General features: G+C 37.1%; 1 protein-coding gene across 2 annotated transcripts in view; it reads right to left on the bottom strand.

The window, feature by feature from the left end:
* Positions 1-19105, bottom strand: part of SLC38A4 (solute carrier family 38 member 4) — a 64659-nt gene that overhangs the window by 36874 nt on the left and 8680 nt on the right. Inside the window, exon 1 of one of the 2 annotated variants that reach the window (XM_032347976.1) lies at positions 504-597. The exons of the other annotated variant lie outside the window; for it this stretch is intronic. The gene's annotated coding sequence lies outside the window, so the exon portion shown is untranslated. Of the gene's footprint in view, positions 1-503; positions 598-19105 lie in introns of those variants that run through there. 2 annotated transcript variants of the gene reach the window in all.

Raw genomic sequence — 19105 nt, forward strand, 5'->3', positions numbered from 1 at the left:
TCTTTTTCATTTGATAATGGTGCAGCCCAATCTCTTAGCCATTCATATCTGCTGTAGTCATGGGATATTCCTCCTTTGGTTAGTTTTTGTGGGTGTTTTTGTTTTCAAGATTAAAAAATTCTTTAAGGTTGTAGTATTGAGAATGTACTTCCAAAACCTTCCATATTTTTTAAGACAAATTATGTCCACTCTTTATTCAATAATTAACCAGGAGATGTAAATAACTAAATACTTATTATCTACCATTTTTTTTTGCTATATTTCCCTTTTCTATTATCCACTGTCCTAATTTTATGCCCAAACCTAAAATTATCTGCAAAAGAAAGCTGCAATTAAGACCTAGGTAAATAATTTCAATGTCTGACATTATACTGAAGTTACCTTTTTTTAAAATGAGAAAAAATGCAAATATTTAACCTGTAAAAAATAAATACTCTACACCATAAAAAGAAGAAAGAAGCATCATTTTAACTCTGTAACTATTCATGTAAAAAGAGCTTTACCTTAATTATTTATCCAGTCCTGTGCAATCTTTCTGGAATTGTTTGGAATGGCAGACCCCTGTAACAGTGTAGACTTATATGAACCTTTGGGGATCTAGACAATGATTTAAAGACCAGTGGGCGTGAATGAGACAAGCCAATCACACCACCACCACCTTGCCCCAACACCTCCCTCTGTCCAACTTGCGTCAGCTCTTCAAAAAACAAAAAAAGAGAAGCTAACTCAGTTTACTGTTGTACATGTGGATTAAACATCGGTTACACCAATTTCTATTTGTTTTTAGAATTTTGGCTTTTATACAGCAAAATACTCCACTTACTGAAAGTTTAATCTTGATTGGTATCATTCTGTATCAAGATGTTACAGGTTGGTTGATAAAACTTTTAAAAAATTAACATTTCTAGATTTATGAACCGAAGGCAAAGTATAATAATACAGTAACAATGATTGTTAGGGAGTCAAATTGTTTAATGAAATTATAATAAGAATACATAGAAAATATTAATTATAGAGGAGAAGAGTTATTTTTCTTTGAATTGCTGGCTTATTCAGAGGAGATTTTATAGGATGACAGACACAAATGGCACCAACCCCTCAAGGCACTGCAAGACTGAACATCGTCGGTTCTGTCCGCCACTCTTACCATTCCCAAGGCGCGGTGCTGAGTAAGCAAAACGCTGTTTGGAGTTTTTAAAGAATTTCTTAACGAACATTTCGTACTTTTCAAAGAAATCTACGTGGCTTTCCAACATCAGAGAAGGAGTTAAAATGTATTGGCATATAATTTATTCTGTTACCAAAATGCATCCGTTGCACTTACCAAAGTGAGGTGAGAAAAAGATTAAAAATCAATCCAGAATTAAGGGTCCTCTGCCTTTTAAATATTTATGACATGAGGGAACAATCTGATGACCAATCAGAAGAAATGCTGGATTACAACAGGTGAGTCAACTCCTAATTTCCATAAAAACGCAAGTAAACATTGTTCTTTGAGTAAGAAATTCTTAAGCTGAGGCAAGGCATTAAATATTAAGTAAATTGTCCAGTTACCCATTTCTTATTTTCTTTTCAAATGTGCCCATTTGGGCTATTAACTTATATATGGTATATTTGCTTATATAACTTGTTCTTTATTTTTCAAAATTACTCTGTAGATTTGTCTTTTATTGGATGAAAACTATTATGGTCTAAGAAAAATTTTAACAAATATATTAATCTTAATTTCAGAAAAATTTAAAAAGTTCCTTTTCAAATTACTTCCATCATTTAACTGTGATCTGTCCAACTTAAGATTTCCCTTTTTTTGCAAAGTTAACAGATGAAATGAGCAAAAACCTGCACTGATTCTTAGAAGATTAAATACCTCTCTTCTAGTAAAATTCCATTTCATAGTGGATCAACTGAAAAAAAAAAAGGATTCAAATATGTGAATTTCATACTATGATATCTTCATATAAAAAAGGATAGAGATAAATGTCTAAGTACCTCAAGTTTTACCTCTCTTAAAATTTCAAGTTTAGGTTTCATTTATAATTCAGATCCTCTTCAAGTATACTAAATTATAGTATAAGATTAAAATAAAGAGCACACTTAAAAGACTTCTATGAAGTATCTTGTATTTCCTTTGAACCTATTCTAATTGCAAAACTCTTATCACAAACTTTCCTAATTTTCCCTTAAAAATCAAATATATACCTTGAAAATTAATTTGACAAAAGTAGCTGAATTAAAATAGCTTAGGAACTTTGTTGTCTATTTTTATCCCTCGATTTTTGTTATGTTTAGCTATGTTAATTAATGAAAAAATGTGTAGTATGGTCTTGACAGAACTCATTTTAAGTTTCCATTCATAAGGAAAATACATATTTAACACTATCATTTAATGTTCTGCATGTTTCTTAAATTCATACATGATGTATTTTCATATACACTTGATAATATGTCTATGCTCTTTTGATTTTTAAAGCATGGCAAATGCAACATATTCATTTAGTCTCTGATTTGGTTCCAGGACCACTGTAGAAAGAAGTGATGAGCTAGAATATGTCCCAACTTACAAACAAGAATAAAATGAAAAATATGTAGGTAGTGAATATTGAAGCCAGTCTGAATAGGGAGATGACAAACACTCTAACTGATCCTCCATATGAGGAATTCATATAAGCACCACCAGGAACAGATTCATGGGTTGGAGGGCAGGGAAAGGAGGCCCAGAGGGTAAGATATGTCCACATAAAAGGATACCTGACTTCCCAGACTATAACACAGTTAACATCAGCAGATTTGTACAATATTCTCGAGACTCCAGAAGATGAAGAGTCCCCTGGGGCAGAGGCCATCCAAGAAGGCATGAGGGTACCCACGGACCTTTGGGGGGGCACTTAAAAGTTCACATGAGATCCCAATAGGTAGAGAGAAAAGGGAAAGTCCTCCTGGGTGAACATTGTAGATAGGCTAAAGCACATTCTGGCAAGAGTGAGAACCAGTCTGGTTGTAGCAGAGACTTTAAGAAGGAAAAGTAGAATAGAATGGAATAGTCCAGACTGTAAAAGCCATTAAGTCTACAAAGCACAGAATTTTAGTGATACGGATCTCTTGAAATCTTCTGGAAAAAAAAAATCATAAAGTCAGCAGGGAAGGAAGGCAAGCAGGGAGGAAGATGGGATGGAGATAGAGATAGAGACACGGAGGGCAATGAGGAGGCTGAATTATAGTTTGGTTTGGGTGATTTCTGTTATTCTCAGGCAAATGAAAAGGCAGATGGAAAGGATTTAAATTGAGGTCAGTGGTAGTTTGACTCTTTTGGTACTGTTTCCATTTATCACTTTCACTGGTTCACAATACAGGCCATGAATTTTATGTGACTATTCTATGAAAAACAAGAAACTTGCAATAAGACCTTCATTTTACTTCAGGTACTGAAAAAGACTATATAGTGATACTCCTCCACTTCAGCATCCTTTCCATCCATCTGTGGTTATCATTTTCAAACAGTGCAGAGAAGGTCTTAAAAGAGTGTATATCCCAATATGTTATCTTTGGGAAGTACCAAACTGTTGGCTTGAAATAAATCCAGATCATACCTGTGCACTGAATTAACATTTTTCTTGCTCATCTTTAAAATCCTTGATCATCTTGTTTAAAATTTCTACCTTTCATGATGTCTTCAAAGAGAAAGTTCCAGCTGGATCAAGGCAAAATGAGTCAACAATTAAAAAAAAAAAAAATGCCTTAGCCAGACCATCATGGCATTTTGCAACGACACTGGGAAAGATAACCTCTTGTACTCATCAGGACTGCACCCAAATTTCTAACACTAGTCATGAGACAAAATAGTACTTGGTAATAGGATATGGTTATACCAAACTGGAAAATGACGGGTTGAAACCGTAATGACTAAGAAACCAAATTACCTAATTTTTAATAATTTTGTATTGTGTCTGTAGCTGCATTACTTCCTTTTCTTTGCTTTTACTTCAATTTCTCTTTAAGTCCCCTACCTTTTCTTCTCTTTCTCTTTAACTTTTTTATACTACATTCTTTTTCTGATGCCTTGTTTTTCAGGAAGAGTTACTTTTAAACAAATTATTTGAGAGAGAGTGAGTGAGAGAGAGAGAGCACGTGCTCATGCATGCTGAATTGGGGGCGGGGGAGGAGAGGGATAGAGAAAATCTCAAGCAGACTCCCTGTCTGGCATGGAGCCCATTGCGGAGCTTGATCTCAGGACCCTGAGATCATGACCTGAGCTGAAATCAGGAGTTGGATCCTTAACTGACTGAACCACACAGGTGCCCCAAGAAAAGTTACATTTCAGCATTTTCAGCCTTTAGCTTCATAAACTCAAAATCTAATCAAGTAGATCAAGTCCCAAGACCCTATGTCTGTCATCCTACAGTCAATATTAGTGCTTCCAAATACAGACACATCAATCCAACTATTTCTTATCATATTGTAGTAAAATGTCTATCTGATCTACTAAGCCATTCCCCAAAATGAAAGGTACTAGCACAACTGCAGTTAGAAACAAGATCTTGATTACTTCTTTTTGACATAGGATTTACCCTCTGGATTTTAATTTTCAGGCTTATAGTGCTGAAGAGAATTTGTGATCTTTTTTGATGTCATGCTTTCACACTCCAAAATCTTTAGTTTATCTCTTTTAATATGGATAGATGCAAGAAAGGAAAAAAAAAATCCATTCTGAAATGGTACAGAAATCTTCCTAAACTATTCCAATAGCAGAATTTTGTGTTCTCCTGAAGGTGAATTGAGTACTTCTATCCCTGTGCTATTGTAGTCTTTGTTTCATTTGTAGAAGAATGAAAGCTTACGTATTGCTATTGGTATCTCTTTTCATGGTTATGTAATTGTTAACCTTAATTTACAGAATAAAAAATACAGAATAAAAGAAGACAAAACTGAATATTACTCTGAAGAGCCAAATGTCAAAGTAACTGTAGACAGAAGTAAAGATTAATACTTTCTAATTCTCTATCAGAACAGCCTCTCAGATATCCGTGGAATCTTAGGCCACCTCCATTTTTTTTGAGGCTCCGAATGTATTTAAAAATCAACTTAAATCCACTACAAGGTTACTAAAGTGTAGTACATTGTCAACGTGGCTATTTAGCAAATTAACACTTAAATGCACACACAATCCAAATGACTTTCAATGGCCTCATTTGAAGATACCTTCAAAAAAGTCTACATTCAGGACACTCTAAAAAACGAGGCTCCAAAGGGCTTCCCAGCCCAGGCCCCTGGGAGAGGCCTGACTTTTCTGCTCTAAAAACCTCCCTGGTCAAGAAAAAATGTAATGACCCCTTAATTTGAGGAATTGCTTAGTTGATGGCATGCCCCTCTCTTCAACCCAGCCGAAAACACCTTCACAGTTTACAGTGGTGCATTCTGGAAATGTTTGAATTGTCAACTACTATGTTGCAAAATTAGCAAACAAGTTTGGTGCAGATTGACAAACTAACTGACTTTGCTACAGAGCTAAATAGAAAATTCCTTTTAGCCTCAACTGACAGAAAGGAAAACAAAAGTTAGAAGACAGCTCATGTCATCGATATCATGTTCTCTGCCATTTGCCTTTGAAGCAACTCAAATTCTTGTCCAGTTTTAGGTCTTGATTCCTCATTGATATGATGCAGAGAAAAAAATGTATCAGAAGTTCATTCCAGGCCTCTGCTTAAGCATATCTATTAGATAAAGAATAATAACAAGGTCTATGAGGCTTATAGCTGATTACAACTTAAATAATACAACGAAATTCTAAATGTTAAATTAGAGCTTCTAAAAGTTGGTTCTAAAGAATGATTCCTACCCTTTGCAATGACCGCTTGAGTCAACAGAACTGGGAAGGAAGGAGATGTGTAACTATAGTGATAACAACACACCCAGATAAATCACCTTCTTAATCTCTTTGTACGGAATGCAGTATTAACACAATGGTAGTTGGGGGGATTGCCTTTCTAATGAATAGCAAGGGATGATTTAAAGCTTACATTCTTTGGGGGCCATGGCATGTTAATTTCCATTGCTCTTTTTCATAGACCCATCAATCCCTTTCCTATAAAAATGAATTCTCTAGCAGAGCAAATTCTATACATTTTGATTTTGTAATTTCATCAGTGATTGGAGATTGTAACACTGGTGCCCTCTTGCTTGCATTGGGACTCCCAACTGTATCTCGAGCTGTGACTCAGACAATTCTTAATGTACCTGCTCTTAGGGAACACAGAGGATTTCCTAAGTCAGGGCTGTGCAGTAAATGAAAGGCATAGGTTTCTGCCAGGAATGTTCATTTCTCTGGCTGGACTGTAAGCAACTCTAGGGCAGGGCTGCACTAGTCAGAGCTCTTCATGGGCCACCTGCAGACAGATGTACCATCCTTTGCTACAGGGGTTAGCAATGCCCAGTGCAGTAAGACGACCTGAGCTTTTTGTACTTTATAGTTTGCTTAAGTGAGGATCCTGGAGGGCTGGGTGTCAAGTTAGTAGCATCAATCTTTCCTTAAATATTGACTCCATTAAAGTAAATGTCTTGACCTTACTTAGCCGGACAGCAGCAGATAAGAGATAATGGGTCTGGCGGTATAGGAGGTTTGGGGATAGATTCGAGGATTCTAGACAGCCAATTTAGATTCGTTGTAAACAGTCTCTTTTGCTTGTTTCCCTTGATTAATTTTAGCCTCTGCTTGGGTTATAATGGGTACTGTATAAATGTTGAATTAATGAAAATCTCTATTAAGGACACTGGTTGGATCTATGCATCCAAAACCTTTCTTTGGAACTTACATATGAAGTTTTAACAAGCAACATTGTAATAATTATTTCAACTGACCAATCCTGCAGTAGGTACTTCCTTCTTCTGCTCAGAGCCAATGGCGAGATGGTAGAATGATTGGTCATACTATACACATTAGCTCCTTATAACGAGCTGCCTGCTCAGAATATAAAGCAGAATTACCAGTCATGTGCTCAAAGAATATTCAAGGAATAATAAAGGCACAGGGAAATTATAAAAGTTCTAAAAGCAAGATACAAAATCTACTAGTAATACGATCCCTATGTTTTAAAAATTATGGACATGTAATATATACTAACATATGCAGAGGGAAAATGCCTGAAAGTATATCTATCAAAATATGAATAAGCAGTTATTTCTTGATTGTGGAAATGTGGATAATCTTTTTTTTCCCTCACCTATGTTTGCAGCTAACCTTTAAAAATTATAGATTACTTTCCCTATGAGAGAAACAGTAAACATTTATTAAAAACAAAAGCAACAAAAACAAAGAGTTCCTCTCCTAGGTTTTGCAACAACTGTTAATCAATCCTGGATATTAGCCACTAGCCAAATGTCTATTTTTAATGAGAATAGTTTGGGTGCTTGACCAGCAACAATCAACTCTCTTAAAAAATCATTGATTCTGAATAGGCACTTATGAGTTATTTAGAGCCCCAACAAAATTATACATGTCCAGTTTGTTCTGAAAGGAAGGATTGGTTTTTCCCCCCACCAGCAGAAGGTACACAAATAGATCTCAAAATGTTGTCAAGAAAAATGGACATAGATATTTTTTTCATAATGCTGTGAGATAGTCCATTTCTGTTATAGTTTGTATGTTTAAACATTGGCTCTGAGACAGGTCCAGGGATATGTACCAGGTTCATGTGCCACAAACACTCTTGTAAACACAACTCGAGTTCAAACTGGCTAAATAGTTATTTCTTCCTGGGGAGCTCCTTTGGCCACTGCCTGGATCACAAAACTTAGAAAGATAAGCAGTAGGGAGCTGCACTTCTACGGTAGTCAGAGAAATACCAAAATGGCAATCCGGGAGAGACCTGTTAAACATAATAATTGATATGCTGACATCAAATCCCACTTCTGCATGTTTCAGTTTAATTAATTCTCATCACAATTTTCACCAAAGTTAAAAGGTGAACAACAGAGAATGCATTGTCTCTAGTCTTTTTTTTTTCTTTCTTTTTCCTGTTATGTCTACAGCCATACCACCCTGAACGCACCCGATCTCGATCTCTTCTGATCTCTTTCCCGTTATCAGTAAGTCAATCAAGCAGTCAATCAGCAGTCAACACTGAACATCTCTTATATGCCCAGAAGGATGCTCATCTCTGTTTCCATGTCTTTAGGCTTTCCTTTCACTTTTGAGAACAATGGACTCTGTTTTTTGTTTTTTGTTTTGTTTTGTTTTTCTGATTGACTATGAGCCTTAGAATAACTGGTACTTTACAGTTGACTTGATACACTTCAGAGTTCTGCTGGTATCTACGTATCTATGATGTGTTATAAGGATTACGCACGTATGCATTCTATGTTACACAGATGAGAGGGAGGTCTGTATACCTGTATTTAGTCTACACTTGTATCTGTTAGGAACCACAGCACTTTCTTTTTTCCTATTCAGAGAAGTCCAGCCTTTATCCTGTGGTTCATAGGCTGTGTTCTGTAAGTGCATTGTTTGCTCACTGCCATTCCAAACTCTTATCAAATACAGGCTTGCCCTATGAAATGGAGACCACATTCACTCTGGACTCCAAACTCATGGATTCTAATCTGATTCTCATTCTGCTGCTTGTCAGCTGAGAACCTTTAGACAAGTTTTAGTTGATCTTTCCTTCTTCGTACTGCTTCCGACAAACTGTACCGACACAATTGTCTACACATCTGCCCTTTTGGACTTTGAAGTCCTTGGGAGCAGACACTGTGCCTTATTCAGCACAGCACAAGGTCAGAGAATATAGGTTGTAGGGCTTGAATGCTTAGACTTAAATCCGATTCCCATCATTCATCAGCTGTCCAACTCAGGAGCGAGCTATTTGCCATTTCTGTGTGTCAAGCTTCTCATCAATAAAGAGGAGGTAATAACTGGTAATAACTATAGGTTATTAACTGGAGGTAATAACTGTAAGGTTATTCCAATAACCTTACACTGCTGTTCTGAGGAATAATGAAATTAATATTTGTAGACAATTTAGAAGAGGCACATAGTAAGTGTTATGTAAGCATCTGCATATTTAAAGATTGTCTCTAACTTCAAAACCTAGCATGGCACCTACTTAATAGATCTTCATTGAGTAAGTCATGTAAATATTCTGGAACTCAATTTTCTCTTTAAAACTGGTCTAACAAAAGTCATTATACCAGCTAACTATGAGCTGTCACTGAGATAATGGATGTTTAATCATTATAAATGTAAAAGGTACATGTGGGGTTTTTCTTTGTTTTGTTTTGATTTTTGTTTTGTTTTGGTTTGGGTTTTTTTTGCTGTTCATTTATAAGAGTGATTTGATATTAGCAAAACTGATCGTGAAATAGTTTCAGCACAGTTGCTTTGGAAGCGTCCTGTCACTGTTTAATCAGACCGTTATTCCATTTGTTAAACTATTGATTAGCACTGTAGAAAAACTAGAAAACGGCAGGTTTTGACCCTGACCCATGGAATCTCAGAAAACAAGCTCGTAAGAAGACATGATTTGCAATGTGTTTGTTTAACATTAACCAACTTGTGAAGTTGATCAGCACCATGGTACACATCCCTGGACCTGTCCTCAGACCCAGTGTTCAAACGTGTAAATATACTTGTAGATTTCAGGGGGGCTGGGGGGTTGGTTTGGCTTTGCTTTGGTTTATTTTTTCTTTTTGGTGAGACTGACAAAACGTCAAGACTCAAAGATATATCAAGAACACATTTTCCAAATGCCAAAAAGCAAGTGACTTGCATGTTGCTTACACTCTAGGATTTGAGATTGTTGGGCATTTTAGTACTCCTTCTCAGGCTGGCCAGTCCCAGTTCTGGTCTAATTGTCATCACTTAATTCAGTTCCAAGATGCTTTTCATCATTATCAATCTGTGGATGAATAAGAGGGCAACAGGAACGGATGACTGGCTCTCCAAGGCAGCTTCTTGAGCAAACAGAACCCCGTAACTTCCATCTTTATGTCTCTTACATACAAAGAAGTCTTACAAGCATGCCTAGATGCTACTTCTCATTAATTTGAGGTTAACCTGGATACGATTGTTTAGAATCTGAATTGAAGTTTAAAAGACTGTGCAGTCAAATCCTTGGTTAATTTCAGTTCAATTCATTCTTTGTGATATAGACATGAGGAAACATACATGCAGATGTTTTCCAACAGAACGCTTTTTAGAAATTAAAAAGAATTGATTAAAATCTTTAACATTCTTATAAAATATTTTTAAACTAGCTGAAAAACATGCCAGTTTTGTTTTTTTTTTAGCCATCGGGTGGAATGGGTATAAATGTGAGTAAGTGTACCGCTGATGAAAGCTAGGGTGATGTACGCTCTCGTATTTTATTTTCTTTCCACCTCTTCCCCTTTTAAAGAGTTGGTCTTCCAGTCGCTGACATACTAAGCTGATCTCATTGAATATGTTCACATGCACAAGTCCCTGTCGTCCTCCAAAACAGGGTAATACTGAAGCGTATTTATCAAACAAGTATAGACGTCTTTTGGCTTGGTACCTACCCAGACTACTAAGATTCATGGTCTCAACAACCCACTTTGAATTTTATAAGGCAAATGTAGTTAAAAAAAAAAATCAGTTCTGCTATTTGGTGGTAGAATAACCACAGCTAGTCTGCTGAATTTGTCATTGTCCAATGTATAGGCTGGTTTTCCTGGGGCAAAACCCAGGTTTTCCTGTACCAAAGCCGGATAAAGAAGAGAAACAATAGCAGCAAGAGCTACACTATGAAATAGGAGAGAGAATGAGGCCGCAGGGAGCTGCTGGAAGCCTCCCTAAGAGTTTACTTGGTGTGTTCTGGTCATGTTTTGGATCATAAGAAACATTATTTAAATATTTCTTAAATATCCAATACAGCTTATTTTTATTATACTAATACAAGGATTGAGAACTATGTGGCAAAAAGATGAAACGCATTTTCGAATGTCTTAGAGAAATCTCCTTATGATGACCTCAGTTAGCTAAATGATTCCAGCTGGAGTGAAAAACGGAGGGCTGTGTTTATTCTTTTTCCTGGGATTTCAGCAAATAAAAGCACTCAGTTTTTATTATAGACATCATCATAAATGTTTGGATATACCCAAATGATTCGTTTTTAGTATGCAGAAATAGATGAGATCACCTGGCTTTGTGGCATGTGAGTTTTCACCTAAAATGTTTAAGAAATGATTTTTTTTAAAGCATCCCATTAGCTCACCTAATCACAATTCGTTATCCTATGTTGTGGTCACTGAAATCAATTGAGAATTGACATAATTGATACATGAGAGTACATCTGTATTAACCAGATTTGGGCAGAAAATTATTTTTCAAGGGCCCTTCGTTGTTAGAGGGTCTATCTCATTCTCAATAGCTCTATGAGTCCTATGGAAATGGTCCTCACTTTATGTCATAAGTAGATGGGTAAATTAAGACCTCTTTTTATTTTATAGTTCCTTCCTTCCTTATTTTTGCACAGACCAGTAGCTTATTAAAGAAGGCATGTGTATTCTTTGTTTACTTTTGTGTAAGATAATGACATGTAAAGAGCTTAGAACAGGGCCTGGGATATAGTAAGAGCTAAGTAAATATTACTTATTGTTGTTGCTGGTTGTATATTTTTAAATCCATGAACCACATAAAATAGCCTAGGTTCTTAAAATTTTTATGAGAACCTACTCTTTTTTTTTTAAGATTTTATTTATTTATTTGAAAGAGAAAGAGAGAGCACAGAGGGAGAATGAGAAGGAGAAGCAAACCCCCCACTGAGCAGAGACCCCCCCCCACCCTCCACCCCCCCCCCCCCCCCCCCCCCCCCCCGCCGCCGCCGACCATGCAGGGCTTGATCCCAGGACCCTGAGATCGTGCCCTGGGCTAAAGGCAGATGACTAACTGACAGAGCCACCCAGGTGCTTCTATGAGAACCTACTCTTAAGCAGGACATTCTTTTTGAAGAATAACTATCATATACCAACAAAACCATAATTCAAAAATTTTAGTTGGTATTCTTGCCTGAAAACCAAATGGCAAGTTTAATTTCGAGGCCTATTGCGGCTTCCAAACTTCTATTATTTATAATATCCACAGATCTCCAGAAGAAATGTCTTTCCTTTTATTTCCTGTTTTAGGGCCCCTTGAAACATTCAGCCACTTGGGCATTAGCATTTGTTCTCTTGTGTGAACTTGTCACACAGTTCACTTTTCACATGTAGGACACTCTGAGAAAACAGGTATCTGTAAGAGAAATGGCTACAAAGTCTTGATGTCTCCAGTAGTAACGGGGTCTGCTGCAATGTCTGTTTATTCTGGTCTGGTCTTTAATAAAATATGCAGACTTGCCTTGACAACCACTGCAACACAAATCATAGATGTGCTTCTAAGATAAGGAGAAGTAATTTTTTATTAAAGGAACATTCAAAAATATGTTAGATGTACATAATAGTGACTCTGGCAGAGAAGACACAACCCTAGCAATGTGAAAATTGGGGTTAATGACTATCGTTTTATTAAAAACGTAATATGGAAATACGCCTTATTTTTATTTTGTCTGATATTTTCTATGTAAGTTTGGAGTTTATTTGTGAAAAGTGAACCCCAAAGAATTGAAAAAGAACCCCAAACACTCTATACCAATTTCTAAAGAGCAAATTTAAAACATTTCTTCCTTGGTTATTGTGAGAAGATTATTTATACTTTATATGTCAGAAGGATAAATGACTCAGGCTTCTGTGGCCTCAATTAGTGTATTTGGTGACCGAAATCCCATGGAATTTGCGGTCTGTCATACCTATTTCCTTACTTTCTCTATTCAAAAGTATACTGTCCCAATTTATTTTTCTCAATTAATTTTGGTAGAGAATAAAAGAACAATAAAAATGTACTCATATAGGCTATAGAATTGTTTTTCTAAATTGTTGGCAGAACTTAAAATGCTTATAAATCTACAAGCTCAGAAATATATACATATATAATAGTTTTACTGAAGGAATTACAAAGGGGCACCAAACAGTTTTTTTATTTTAATTCTGATTAATTTTTTTTTAAAGTAACTATGTAGGAAGTAACAGCTCAGAGGACCTGGGGGATCTGGGTATAGAATAACTTTTCACCAGTTGAGAGGATCAAATTCTTAAAGTCTATGACAGGAGAATTCCAGGTTGGGTAACTTAATAGCTTATGGAGCTTATGGAGAAAACATAGTTTATGGGGTTGGGGCCAGGCCTGTGTGAATCTGTAAAATATTTTTACCCTCATAAAAGTGAAAATATTACCAATGATGTTATTACATATTTTAAATTGGTAATAATAAAGACAATTAAATTTAGATTTTTCACTTTTTGCTGACTAAAATGTCTTTAGAATCTCTCCCAGAGTTCCAACAATTGCAAACTCGTACTCCTTTGTTGTACATAAATACACATCTATTGGGACACATTCTTAGTGTATGACCGTATTTCCATAAAATGTTTAATGCTTTTTTGAGCTTATGGATTAGAGGCATTGTCTCCTGCTTGCTATCTCCCAGTGTGGGCCCAGGAACAAGAGGAATGTAGATGCTTGAGATGGAGAAACTTCTGGAAGCCTTCATTAACCTACTAGGCCTAGATGAGTAGATGTTTCTCAAGCCTATTCCTCTGTCTCTCAAAGCAGGTGTTTCTAACCTGGGACATAAAAACTACATCCTAAGGCACAAACTGCTTGGATCTCCCTCCCCTTGAAGCAAGAACCCAACAGGATTGACCCTGAGCCCTAAGATCCCCCGAGGTGTTCCAAGCCTTCACACAAAAGCAGTTCTTCTGACTGTGCATCCATTTTTCTTTCCTTTCCATTTTCAGCCTCAGTTCTTATTCTTTTCCCCTCTATTATCCTCAAGTGGGCTGACGGGACTTTGTACGTACTGCTTGGTATTAAGTTCACATGAGTTTGGAAAAGATGTCATGAAGCAGCTCCATACGTGACTTTTGCAGGTGCATGGCTGATCACAGTTAAAAACTACCATTATGAATCATTTAATACGATGCTAATGAAACAACAAAATTATTAATGAAGGCTATATGTCCGTTAAAAAGCATTCCCTGGTTTATACGGCTAATGTAAGCATAAGTGTAAATTCCCTTATTTTTCAACAGTTGAACAAAACAAAGAGCGACTGGACTAAAGTTAAAAGCTGGAAGGTTGGGGCGCCTGGGTGGCTCAGTGGGTTAAGCCGCTGCCTTCGGCTCAGGTCATGATCTCAGGGTCCTGGGATCGAGTCCCGCATCCGGCTCTCTGCTCAGCAGGGAGCCTGCTTCCTTCTCTCTCTCTCTGCCTGCCTCTCAGTGTACTTGTAATTTCTCTCTGTCAAATAAATAAATAAAATCTTTTTAAAAAAAAAAAAAGCTGGAAGGTCTCTGAAAATGTCTGTGTTTGACTTTCATCTTGGGAGACAGGACCTGTACGTTCTTCTGGCATGGTAGCAGGGAGAGCTAGAAGTGTGATCTTCATAATTCTAGAATCTCTTTCTTACGGGTTAATCAAGTAATTTGTGTCCCTCCTCTTCTGGGAGTCTTTGGTCAGCAATTAGGAGAGTACAGGATCATGTCCATGATTTCTGCCATGCCAGCATCTTAAGAAGGGCAGCTCAGACAAATCACAAACCTAGGGAGCACCTCTCCCTGAGTCCTATTTTCAATCATTCCAAACCACGTCCCTCTTTTATTTAAATATATCTATATGGTGATTTTATTTTACTTTGAAGCTGACTTGGTTTTAGGCAAACCAGACTTAGGGAATAGGAAAAACGAATGTCTTGTTCCTTAGGCACGATTTTCTGATGATCTTTAGCAAAGGTGTTCCAACATCAGCCCTAAAATGAAATGTTTCATTATTTAGCTTAGGTGAAATACCATAATTCATTTCTATTTCTTATTATGGAAAATTTCATATGTATACAAATAAAGGTAGAATAATACAGTGTAACCTCACAGATGCATTATTTAGCTTGAGCAATTACCAACCATGGCCAGTCTTAAATCCACACCACCCCTCTCCCTCCCCCATTATTTTTAAAGTAAATCCCAAGTATATAATTTCCTACTAAATATATCTGTGTATGTCAGCAATCAAAAAGTACTAGTAGTCATGTGGCACAATTTTTAAAATCAAGACAACCTACTGATTACTGGTGATGTCTTTTTTTTTTTTTTAAAGATTTTATTTATTTGTGTGTGAGTGTAAGAGAGAGAGAATGTGTGCATGTGAGCACAAGCCGGGGGTGGGGGCAGAGGGAGAAGCAGACTCCCCCACTGAGCTGGGAGCCCAATGTGGGACTCCACCCCAGGACCCCAAGATCATGACCTGAGCCAAAAGCAGACGCTTAGCCGCTTAACCTTCTGAGCCACACAGGTACCCTATTGGGGATGTCTTGAGACAATTTAGAGAAAGCTGAGTAAGCACTTGGGGGAGGAGGCCGGTACACATTTTGAAACCTGACCAAAGGGCATTTCTGGTTGGCCAGGTTCTATTAGGAGGGAGTGTTAGGTAAGTCATGGGTATTAAAAAGAAGGATATTTGGGCAAAACTGAGCAAAAGGTAGGCTGGAAAATCCTCAAGGAAACAGGCAAAGAAATGACAAAGTATAACTGTTCTTTAAAAGAGAAGCAATTTTATAAGGGTTAGATTTTAAGAAGGCAGACTATTGAAGCTTGAGGATGACATTTTAAATCAACAAAATTGAGAATATGGGAAATTTTATAGGACAAGTGACTTGGTTTCCCCATCCAATAATTTGCAAGAATGAAAAAGAGAGATGAGGCTAGGTTGAACTTATGTCTCTTAAGTCTCTTTGATTCTGTATCAATCAATGAGTGTGTGAACCCCATTTGAGACAATCAGGCCTATGTGAACATGGCCTAGATATTCGATATTAAGAAAATGGTTCATTTAAGGTGTGATAATTTGATTTCTTTAAGACTTATCTTTGTGAGATAGATACTGAATCCTACATGGGTCAAATTATATGATGACTTGAATTTGCTTGGAAATAATGTAGTAATGGTTGTGGTAAGGGTAGCAAGGAGGAAAGGTATGCATAAGGATGAAATAGAACAGACAAGTATCAGTAGTTGTTGAAGTTTTGTGAAGACAGAGTGTTCTTGTTCTACACGCAACTTTGGAATACATTAGAAATGTTCCATATTAAGAAGGTTTAAGTTTCCTAGTTTAGAGCTTCTACATGTATTATTCTTTTTTTTAAAAAATATTTTATTTATTTATTTGACAGAGAGAGATTACAAGTAGGCAGAGAGGCAGGCAGAGAGAGAGGAGGAGGAAGCAGGCTCCCCGCTGAGCAGAGAGCCCGATGCGGGACTCGATCCCAGGACCCCGAGATCATGACCTGAGCGGAAGGCAGTGGCTTAACCCACTGAGCCACCCAGGCGCCCCTACATGTATTATTCTTGATATCTCTCCCAAAAGTCTGAAAGCAGAAGGAAGATACTATAAAATTCTTCAACCAACCAGAAATTTCTATTACCTAGCATCTTTGTGTTTTGATAGATGAAGTTAACAATAGAGTAAGCCTAAGGCACACTAAAACATTAAATCATTTTCAATAAAATTTGAATTTTAAAATGGATCTTGCTGCATTCTTATTCTTTGAAAATTGTCCATCCATGGCAGGTATAATCTCCTCTTAACCAGAACACCATACTCTCTAATTATGTAACAGTTTTTCTCAATCCTTAGCTAGACAAATGAGACTTGTAAGCAGAATTTTTCTCTTCTGTGTCTGTGAAATTTATGAATATCCATGTGTGCATGTATCCCTCCATGATTTTTGGAGAACATCTTAGAGGTTGGGGTTATTATTCTGGAATACTTATACACAGAGAGGTCCACTCACTTAACAAAGAGTAATTACTGAATGTAGGGCCCCAGGAATAGTATAAAATCAGAATCTATATGTGACTATCTGCCCCACCCAACCCAAATCCGATCTACTTTGCAATTTATTTAAAGAACTGTTGTTCTGTTTGTAATCACATACTGTGGTCTAAACACATCATTTTTAGATCTGTACTTTAAAACACAAAAAGGGTTTGTTTAGACATCAGTGTAAGCAAGAGAGCACTAATGCTTCTGCCTTTGATTGGAATGAAGCTATGCTTCAGTGAAATACCAACCAATTTGTAGGGAAGTATCAGAAAACCTACTAATTTGGTATTATGCAGATCAAACCACCAGTTAATTTATTGAACTTTTCACTTTCCTAAGGCTATAGATTGGATCTGTAATAGCTTCACGGACAGATGACTCGTCATGAAACTATTTTAATGACTCTCTGAAGCCAATATCTAGGATGTGTTCCCTTCTTCACAGAAATTAATTCATCATTTGATTACTGTTTATCAAAAATAAAATATGTGCCAAGCCACACATAGTTTTGTTAGATCTAAGGAGGAAAGAATCTTTCTGCTTCAATCTGTCTGCGTCCCATCTTCGTGGGTGGGATTAGAGATTGTCTCCTGTGTAGATAGGCATAGAGGGACCCTGTCCCTTCTGATGACCGCAGTTATGGTTAAGAGACACAGAGAAGCCCAATCAAGTTTTCTAGTCTAAAACCTCCACTCTGACCATAAGTCTGTTAATTTTTAAGTCTGAAGTCTCATTTTTTTAATGTTCTCATTATTAATAATCATATATGTGACAGCCAGCCCTATGCTAAGCCCATCACATATACTAAATTAGTAACACCCTCACCTTTGGGTAAGTAGTATTATTATCCCCATTTTACAAGTGAGGCTTGTAACTCCTCTGATGCTCAAGAGGATTGAGTAATTTGCTCAAAGAGGAAACCTGATAAATAAGTGAGTAAGCCAGGATGTACAGCCACACATCTAACTGCAGAGCCCAGCTCCCTAACAGCTTTCCATCACCACTGGGTACCTACTTTTTGATGGACACTATTCATAACAGGATACTGTCTTCAAGACATGGAACTGAGCAGGAGAGCTCAGTGTGGGAGCTGGGGCAAACAGAACAGGTATCATGGAAGAAGAATAGTATGACTCCAGCGAGAGAGGAAGGTGATTCCAGGCAAGAGAAATGGGATGAGAAGTTTGGCCCCAGTTTTACCCAAACAACTAGAGTCTACTTTAGCTCACATGGGATGTCTTTGTAGAGTCTGGCTAAGATTCACCTTGACTGCCAGGTTGAGGAGTTTGAACTTTCTGGAATTCTGGTGTAAAGAGTAATGTAAAACATTATATATGGTGTCATTCTTCAAAGGGTGGATACTGCTATAGTATTACAAAGTTGTTTGAAAGGAATTGTATAGCTGGTTGGTTTTTGTCTACAGTGATATAGTACATGAAGCATTTCTATTTTTTCTTTCAGAGAAATTCTATTTTTTTTTGTTTTTAAAGAAAAAGTTTAAGAAACAAATAGCACCCCCCCCCCACACACACACACACCACCACCACCACCAGTTACCCCTTCAATCAAAAAACAAAGCCTGTAATATTGGGAACCATAGCCTGTGTCTGCATTTCATATCACACCTTGGAATGGCTGTCGTTATTAGTTAAATAAGTAAATAGCATAATATAAGAGAGGTAAACAAAATTCAGCATACCTTTTGGTCAGTCTCCTGACTTAGGTGGAAGTGTTCACTTCCTAAAGATTGCAGAGCCACGTTCCCTGCCTGTCCCAAGCTGTGGGACCTTAGGGGCCACATACCAGAGATACAATCCACAAGAACAGCCTGCAAAGCTATGTGAGGTGTCTAACATTTACACAAAAATAAAATAAATTACACAAACAGTACAAAGATTCTCTTCCATTTGGAAAGACTCGGGAAAGCAGATTTGCCTATAAAAAGAGTTATAAATGATTAGAGTTATGACAGCTCCATATGTGTTTCATCTTTGGAACCAGCATCCCCTCCCTACCCTCCATCTACCGGCGAAGTCTGGAATAAGGACTATTTTTCTAGTAACAGAAATCATTAAAACGGCGACTCAGCGCAATGCCTTCAGCTCAACTTGGATCTAGTCAGGGCTCTAGACTGAAAATTCTGTTATTTTGTGAATTGATACTATGTATCCAAAAGCCCAAAGAGTG

This window comes from Mustela erminea, chromosome 6, assembly GCF_009829155.1.
Source record: "Mustela erminea isolate mMusErm1 chromosome 6, mMusErm1.Pri, whole genome shotgun sequence".
Classification (NCBI taxonomy): domain Eukaryota; kingdom Metazoa; phylum Chordata; class Mammalia; order Carnivora; family Mustelidae; genus Mustela; species Mustela erminea.